Below are 9,416 nucleotides of genomic sequence, written 5' to 3' on the forward strand. Positions count from 1 at the left end.
GAGGTGACAGGGGCAGCCCAGCACAGCGTAGGGGATGCGGCTCCGATCGAGCGAGGCTCTTCCCAAGGCGGGGCGGCTAAGCAGTCCTGGTCACGGCTCAGGGAGGGACTGGGGCACGAGGGTCACAGCTCCGGCGAGGGAAAGGACACCACAGTCCAGCGGCAGGCGAGTGAAGATCAGGTAGAGCCCAATGGTCCTGGGGCTCAGTTCAGGGGGCAAGCTCAGTTCCAAGCCCTTGGAGATCGTTTTGGAAAAGCACAAGTCTTGAAAGTAAAAATAAAGCAAAGTCTTCAGCAACAGTTTCTCTTCTCCCCTTTGGCAGCAAGGTCACCACTGCAGGCCAATCCCCCAGGACAGGGACAGTCTTCCTCCTACAGCTTTCCCGGTGCCTCCTCCTCAGGCAGAGATTCTTCTTGGTCAAAAGCGGATCTAATTTCTTAGGAGCAGGGCTCCTACATTTATACAGCAAATCTTTTGTTCTCCCAGGCCAGGGGGGCCCTTGCCTAGTCCAGTCCGGTTTCTGAGCACTTTGTTTACGCGATGCAGGCTTCTTCTTTCAGAGTGCAGGGCAGAGTCATCAGACGCTCCACAGGGGGCGGAGCCGGCATTGAGGTGGCAGAGCACTGTCCTATTCAGGGCCTAGGAGTACTCCTCCCCCCCATCTACCTGTCGATCATCCTATTCACCACCACGCTACCTAGCCCTGCCCATCTGGGTTCCCCCAGCCCTGTCACTCACACCAGCCAGACATCAGATACACATCACGCAGAGGCGGGCTGAAATGTTTAGGCAAGCAAAGGCCAGCTTTCTAAAAGCGGCATTTGCAAACGCGGAATATTTAAATAAACCTTGGGAAAAGATGTACCTTATTATTCCGAGTTCAGGCATACTAAACTCGATCTTCTACCATGTTCCCTGGGTCGGCTAGGATCATAGGATTTAACAATCCCAGCTGCCCATTCTGGCCTATGAGAACAGGGTAGCCTTACAGTAGTGAACAACAAGATGGTGGTCATTCACTACTAGGACATGCCACGCATCCAGGCTTGTCCTACCTTATGCTTGCAACGCACCCTGCCCGTGGGCCTACCAGATGGGTGACTAACATGAAGTTAAGGGAAGGTTTAGGGACCGGCAAGTGTGGGCACTTGCCAGTCAGCATGTCAGTACCAGACTGCACGCAGGTTCTGCGATGGCAGACCTTAGACATGATTTTTCCGGCCGCCTCTGTGGGTGGCACAACCAGTGCTGCAAGCCCACCAGCGGTGTTTGCATTTACATGCCCTGGCGCTCCTGGCGCACTTTACTGGGGTCTGACAGTAAACCAAACAATCCAATCATGGAATCCAACCAACATATATAATTTACATAGGGAGCACTCGCACCGCGACACTGGTTGGCAGTGGCACAGCGCGCTGAGCGGCCAACACCATAAAAGCACATGAGGCACAGCGACAAAAAGAGGAAGGGAGACTCACGCCAAGGTGCCAGGTCTAACACGTGTCCCCTCCAGCTGAAAAGTGGGGAGAACTACCCTACCCCAGGGAGTTCCTCATCACTAAGGCGGAAAAATCTGGACAGACCGTCAGCATTGGCGTGAACTGTACCAGGGCGAAATCCATACCCTGTAGGGAAATGGACCACCTCAACAGCTTTGGATTCTCACCCTTCATATGCATCAACCATCTGAGGGGCCTGTGGTCCGTCTGAACCCGGAAGTGAGACCCAAACAGGTAGGGTCTTAGCTTCTTAAGCGCCCAGACCACAGCAAATGCCTCACACTCAATAGCACTCCACCTCTGTTCCCGTGGAAGTAACCTCCTGCTAAGAAAGGCTACGGGTTGATCTAGGCCCTCCTCATTAATCTGTGAAAGAACAGCCCCCACACCATGCTCTGAAGCGCCTGTCTGAACGATAAACTCTTTGGAGAAGTTGGGAGCCAAGAGCACGGGCGCCGTGCACATAGCAGTTTTCAGGGCCTCAAAAGCTTTTTGGCAGGTGTCAGTCCAAATCACTTTCCTGGGCTGCTTCTTCGAAGTCAGCGCTGTCAAGGGGGCAACCATGTTGCCATACCCCTTGACAAACCTCCTGTAGTACCCGGTGAGACCTAAGAAGGCTCTCACCTCGGTCTGGGTTTTGGGCGACTCCCAATTCAGGATGGTTTCTATCTTGGGCTGAAGGGGTGCCACCTGGCCACTCCCAACTTGGTGTCCCAAGTACACCACGGAACCCTGCCCGATCTGGCACTTACTTGCCTTGATCGTGAGGCCTGCCTTGCGCAGCGCCATCAACACTTCCCAGAGGTGACGCAGGTGTTCTTCCCAAGTGGAGCTGAACACTGCGATGTCATCCAGGTAGGCTGCACTGAACGAATCCAGCCCAGCCAACACCTGGTTGACCAATCTCTGAAAGGTGGCAGGGGCATTCTTCATCCCAAAGGGCATAACCCGGAACTGGTAGTGCCCATCTGGGGTGGAAAATGCTGACCTCTCTTTGGCCCCCTCGGTCAAGGCGATCTGTCAATACCCAGACGTTAAATCAAACGTGCTGAGGTAATGGGCAGCCCCTAGCCGATCTATGAGCTCATCAGCTCTGGGGAGTGTGTCAGTCCTAGTGACTTAATTGAGTCCTCTGTAGTCCACACAGAACCGGAGTTCGGGTGTGGCTCCTGGCGCTGCAGCCTTTGGGACCAAGACCACGGGGCTGGCCCGAGGACTGCTGGAAGACTCAATTACCCCGAGTGCAAACATCTTGGAGACCTCCTCCTTGATGCATGTCCTCACCCTGTCAGTCACCCTGTAGCCCTTGTGCCGCACAGGTGTACTATCCCCAGTGTCCACATCATGGACGCACCAATCTGTGACACCGGGAACCAGGGAAAACAGATCAGAAAATTGTCCCAGCAACTGGCGGCAATCATTCTGTTGCTCAGGGGTTAGGGTGGAAGAGAGGATGACACCATCCACTGACCCATCTTGCTCCTTGGCTGACAGGAGGTCAGGAAGAGGTTCTGTCTCCTCTTCCATCCCAGCATCTGTTGCCAAGAGCAGGCCCACTTGGGACCTCTCCAAGTGGGGCTTGAGGCGGTTGACATGTAGGACCCTTAAAGGGTTCCTAGGAGACTTCAGGTCCACCACGTAGGTAACAGGACTCTTGCGCTCCACCACCTCAAAGGGACCGGTCCACTTATCCTGGAGCGCACACGGCTCCACGGGGGCCAAGACCCATACCTTCTGTCCAGGCTGAAGCTCTACCAGAGTGGCATTCTGGTCGTACCACCGCTTCATCTCCTCCTGGCTGGCTTCCAGATTTGCCTCAGCAAGTTGCCTGAATCGCCTAGTCTGATTCCTGAAGGCCAGCATGTAGCTATATACATTCTGGGGAGGTTTCCTGGGAGATTGCTCCCAGCCTTCCTTGACCAGACTTAGAGGTCCTCTGACTGGGTGACCATACAGAAGCTCAAAGGGACTGAACCCCAGAGACTTCTGTGGCACCTTACGGTAAGCGAAGAGAAGGCATGGTAAGAGGACGTCCCACTTACGCCTCATGGGTCCTTCTAGGCCCATTATCATGCCTTTGAGGGTTCGGTTGAATCTCTCAACCAAACCGTGTCCTTGGGGGTGGTAAGGTGTGGTGAACTTGTAGGTTACACCACACTCTTGCCAAAGGGATTTCATGTACTTGGACATGAAATTGGTACCTCGGTCAGACACCACCTCCAGAGGGAATCCCACTTGGGAGAAAATTCCCATCAGTGCACGTCCCACCACGGGGGCCGTCACTGTCCTCAGAGGAATGGCTTCCGGGTACCGGGTGGCATGGTCCACCAGGACCAGGGTGAACCTATTGCCCATCGCTGTCCTGGGGTCCAGTGGCCCTACAATGTCAATCCCCACTCGCTGGAATGGGGTACTGACCACAGGGAATGGCTGGAGTGGAGCCTTCTGCTTCCTTCCACTCTTTCCACTTGCCTGGCAAGTCTGGCATGTCCTGCAGTGAGTATCTGAACTCCTGCGCATTTGAGGCCAATGCAAGTGGGTGACCAGCCTTTCAAAGGTCTTGTCCTGCCCCAAATGCCCTGCCAATGGCACATCGTGAGCCAGCCCCAGTAGGAAGGCTCTGAAGTCCTGGGGTACCACCAGCGCATGGGCTGACCCAGGCTCAGCAACCTTAGGCTCTGTATATAGGAGGTCGTTCTCCCAGTAAACGAAATGTGATCCTGACTGATCACCTGCGGCCTGGTCTGCAGCCTGCTGCCGCATACCCACGAGAGAAGGGCACTCCTTCTGCGCCTTACAAAAGTCCTCCCTGGTGGGACCTCCTTCCTGCTGCCAATGGGTCAGCTCCGGCAGGTCTCCCAGTTCAGCTATCTGTTCCCCTGTAGGCTCCAGGGCATCCCCCTCAAGGTCTGCTTCCTCCTGGACCGTGGGAACTTCAGGGGCCGGCTTCCCGCGCCCCTTGCTCCTTCTCTCTGAGTCCGGTTCCTGGGCCTACCTCTCAGGCTCCAGAACCTCTTGAGTACCTCTACTGGCTGCCATGGACCGTGTGGTGACACACGCACAATCCGGCATACCCAACATCTCCAGGTGAGCACTCCGCTCCACCTTAGCCCAAGGTGAGCTCTCCAAATCGTTCCCTAACAAACAGTCTACAGGCATGGCGGGCCTCACAGCTACCTGAAGAGTACCAGAGACCCCCCCCCCCCACTCAAAGGGAACCTGAGCCACCTTGCAGTGCCTCTCTGTGTTGTCAGCGGCAACAACGGGATAGAATGCATTGGGGACCACCTGCTCCTGAGACACCAGGTGACACCTGACAGCTGTCACACTGGCTCCTGTATCTCTGAGAGCTTCCACCCTATGGCCATTTATGGTCACCCACTGCCTGTACTTCTTAGTGTTCTCAGGCAGCTGGGTTGGAGGGACCACTTCACGGTCTCCTAGCGAGACAAGGGACATCTCTGCAGGACCCCACCCATCTTGGATACCCCTCTCCTCCCCCAAGGCTACACTAGTCACCTGCCGGGGTGGAGCACCAGTGGGTGTTGGTTTACCAAACAATGGACACTTTACATCAGAGGCAAAATGCCCCAAATTGTTACACCTGTAACATCTTACGGGCCCCTTCTGAACAGGAGGACCTGTCGGGGCCCCGGTCGGTTTCTGGGGTGGGGGAGGCTGAGAACCCTTCCCTTGGTTCCCTTGGGGACTACTTTGGGGCCCTTTTGGGAACTGCTTCTGTTTACCCCGGTCCCCCCCACTCTTCTGCTGGGGACCCTGCCCACCTTTGGCGGAATCTCCCACGGGACCCTTGTGGACCCTGGTACTAACCCAGCGGTCCGCCTCCTCAGCAAGCTTCCTCGGGTTAGTCAGCCTACTATCTATCAGGTGCTGGCGTAGCTCAGGAAAACAATTACTGGACAAGTGCTCCCATGCCATTAAATCAAGAAGCCCTTGATAATCATTTACCTTACTACCCTTTACCCAACCATCCAGCGCTCTGCAAAAGAAAGTCACATACTCCACATACGTACTATTGGGAATCTTAGTGCAACCCCTGAACCTCTGTCTATATAACTCAGGGGTCAACCCATACCTAGTCATCAAGGCTTCCTTCATATGGGTGTAAGAATTATGAACATCAGCAGGTAAATCTAACAGTGTGTCCCGCCCTTCACTCAGGAACCGTCCCCACAACCCCGCTCCCCAATCTCTCTCAGGGACCCGGTGGGAAGACATGGCTACCTCGTAGGCTCTGAACCACTGCCCGATGTCGTCATTCTTAAAGAACTCCTTCACTACATCCTTGGGAATATAAACTCTTGGTTCCGCCGGTACTGGCGGTGTGCTGCCACCAGAGGGATTAAGCTCCAAACTTTTTGCTTTCAGCTCCAGCTCCCTCAGCTTCATTTCATGCTCTAATTGTAGTTTCTTTTCTTCCATGGCTAATCTTTGTTTTTCCATATCCATCTGCCCATTAAGTCTTGCCATCTCTACTTCGTGTGCCCGGGTTGCTGCCCTGTCCGCCAACTCTTCTGGTGACAGGCCTCTGCCAAACTCATGGACACTTTCTGGTGGAACCATTTCCACCTGATTCTCTGGTGCCTTTGACTCATACCAGGCCCTCAGCGCCTTCACGAGTTGGGCCTTGTTTTTCAATCCAGCTTGGGCAATTCTGAACTTGGAGCAAAAACCTTTCAATTCTTCATTGGTATGATTCTGAAGTGCGCCTTCTTCCCAATCTATGTCCTCAAATCCAGAGATTATAGAAGCTGCCCTTCCGGCGGGAAGTGAACCAGGCATGGCTTTAACAACGGAGATTCTTGGCAAAAGAAAAACAATTGCTAGTCTTGTGGCTGTGTTACTGGTCTGCTCTCACTATGTGGTGATCAGTGGCTCCCTATACGCAAACCACAAATGCAAATCCGTAAATCCTCACCGCTGCCACCAATGTTAGAAATGAGGGGGCTCTGGTTGGCGCAGGTGTGTACCCACAACAAGCAGGGACCCTTTACTTCTTGTCAGGGCGAAGGATGACTCCCCAGAATAACCCCTGCTCACCCTCTAGGAGCGTGACGCGTGCAGTCTAGGCTAAGTCTCAGGCGTACACGGTTAAGCAAATGCAATTACACATACAGTAAACCCCTTGCATACACCACAAACGGACACCAATCAGGAAGTATATAAAAATGACCTTTTATGTAGATTCAGCAGATTCAATACAAGGCCCAGTAACGTTAAACTGATGGGGCCACAATTCTTAGGAATACGGTAAAGTTCTCTTTGTTACGGAAAGTTCTTAGGCGGCCCAAGGTAACTGTGGGTCTCAGCGCACTTCATGCTGAGGTGGCGACCGGGAAGCACACGGCAGATGACAGGGAAATCAGAACGTTGCGGACCCTGGATCCGATGCGAGCTCGCGGTCGAGTTCGTAAGTACAGTACCTTGTTTCTTGACGCAAAGGCGGGTACGGGATTTCAGCGGCTCTTCGACAGAAGGGCGAGGCGGCGTCCAAGGCTCCCACACTTCACGATGGGGGTCTGATCTTCAGGCTCACGACAAGAGCGGGGTGTTGCAGGTGGCGGGTGAACAAAGCGGGGCAGCCGGGCACACAGATTACGTCCGGGCCGTCCGAGGCTTGGAGATGCTCACAACGCCGATTCCGGCGGGAGGGTGAAGGTGCACAGTGAGCCTCCAGCGAGCGAGGTGACAGGGGCAGCCCAGCACAGCGTAGGGGGAGCGGCTCCGATCGAGCGAGGCTCTTCCCAAGGCGGGGGCGGCTAAGCAGTCCTGGTCACGGCTCAGGGAGGGACTGGGGCACGAGGGTCACAGCTCCGGCGAGGGAAAGGACACCACAGTCCAGCGGCAGGCGAGTGAAGATCAGGTAGAGCCCAATGGTCCTGGGGCTCCGTTCAGGGGGAAAGCTCAGTTCCAAGCCCTTGGAGATCGTTTTGGAAAAGCACAAGTCTTGAAAGTAAAAATAAAGTGTTGGACTTGGCCCTTCTGGCAGGTTCACCCCTGAACTTTTTTGCTTTTTATTGGTGACTTGGTGTGGTAAATTTTTGGTTTCTGCGCACTTTCCCTGTGTCCCAGGGTAAAGTGCGTGCGTGCTCTGAGTGCATGTGGTGAGATAGGCCTGCCCTCCCATAGGAATGCATGGGGAATGTATGTGTCCCTAGTAGTTCCTGATGCGTGGGGTGTGCAGGCCCGAGTTTGGTATGTGCGGACTCGTGGGAGTGAATGCTGCGCGATGATGTGTGCGGCGTGCATGTACCTAGTGTGGAAGTGCCACTTCTAGAGGTGGGCACTTCTGTGTGCAGTGTGTCTGTCGCGTGATTGGCTGGTCATGTCATGTGACGGGCTAGGGATTCCCCAGAGTCAGGATGAGTCACCCAGTGGTGAATGGGGAGATCAGCAGCTAGATGGGTGGGAGGAGTACACCTGGGTCCTGAATAGGACAGGGTTTTCCACACACAATGCTGGCTCCGCCCCCTGTGGTGCGACTGACGACCCTAGCCCTGCCAGTGAATAGAGTGAGGGGCTGAGCACATCAAGGGTGCTCCCCAACCAGCTGCGATTGGTTTTCCCCCTCACCCTGAACCCAGAACAAAGGGGTTTGCTGTATAAAAATGGGGCTGTGTCCCCACAGAAACTGTTCTCTGCCAGGATCCTACCTGAGGGGGGCTGCTGCTGCTGCTGGACCAGAGGACCGCCACTTGGACTACCTCCCTGCCTGGAGGCCCAGTGAGCTGGCTCTGGGTCCAGCCTTGCCCCCCACCCCTGCCCTGCTGCATGCAGGGGAGAACTTTGCAGGACTTGGTGCCTGTGGGCATCCCCAAGCGCCTGGAAGCGCTTTTATTTTCCTTAGCGCTCAGGAGCGCTCTATTTTTGAAAGCCGGTGCCCACCCGGCGTTTGCCCCGTTCTGGGCTGATCCTGAGGTCCCCTGGCAGGTGCCCACCCTGCCAGGGACATTGCCACAATATCGAGTGCCCACCTCGATTTATTGAATACTAAAAGCGCCGGTGCCCACCCGGCATTTGCTCCGTAAACCGCCCTCCGGCGCCCGACCAGGAAGTCAGGCGGGCCGGGGGCGGGCCTCCGGGACAACCGAAACAGGAAGTGGGAAGGCAGGAGCCTACCCCGCCTCCCACCGAGGACTCGTGCTGATTTGGAAGCCCCGGAGCCGGCAGGAGCCTACCCTGCGCCCCGGGGCCCTGGGGAGAAGTACTGTGCCCCCCCACCCAGGCGGCAGCCCACCCCGCACTGGGACGTGCCGCCGGCGTGCACAGAGCCGTAGGCTCCGCATTCCAGACCCCCGAGGGAAGAGCTCCGTTGAAGAGGGCTCCTCGCTACAGGGCACCGTCCTGCCTGCACCGCCGGAGGAAGACTGCTGCCACCTTCGCCTCGAGGACCCTTCCCCCCCAGCTACGAACCGGTGAGTCGAGGCGGTAGGCTGGGGAGGAGAGGTGCTGAGTTGGGGCCGCATGGGGACTGAGCGCCTGCGCTTCCACGAGGCCCGCAATATTTTCTTTCATTTCTCCAGTTGCCCAGCACTTAGTGGGCAACTGCTACGTGTAGGTTGTGCTTTGTGCGCGCTGGTTGGCGCAGCCTGCGCCGGCGCGCCCTGACTTTTCTGGACGCAGGGCGTCCTTGCCCCTACTAGGCCAGTTGGCCCAGGGACTGCCACAGATAATGGCTAATGTGAGTTTTTGCGCCATTGTACCTTTCCTGCACCTCTGAATGTGGTTATGCGTAATGTGCTTTGCTTTACACCTCTGAATGTTATGCATCATGTGTTTATGTGCTTAGACCCCTACAGGTATTGTGATACTTAGGTGATTGTTTTCTCCTAGTACAGGTGGTGCTAGTGAGGTCCTGATTCCCTGCGCAATATTTTCCTAAGGTGGTTAGGGTTG

The sequence above is a fragment of the Triturus cristatus genome, chromosome 4_1, assembly GCF_964204655.1.
Source record: "Triturus cristatus chromosome 4_1, aTriCri1.1, whole genome shotgun sequence".
NCBI lineage: Eukaryota > Metazoa > Chordata > Amphibia > Caudata > Salamandridae > Triturus > Triturus cristatus.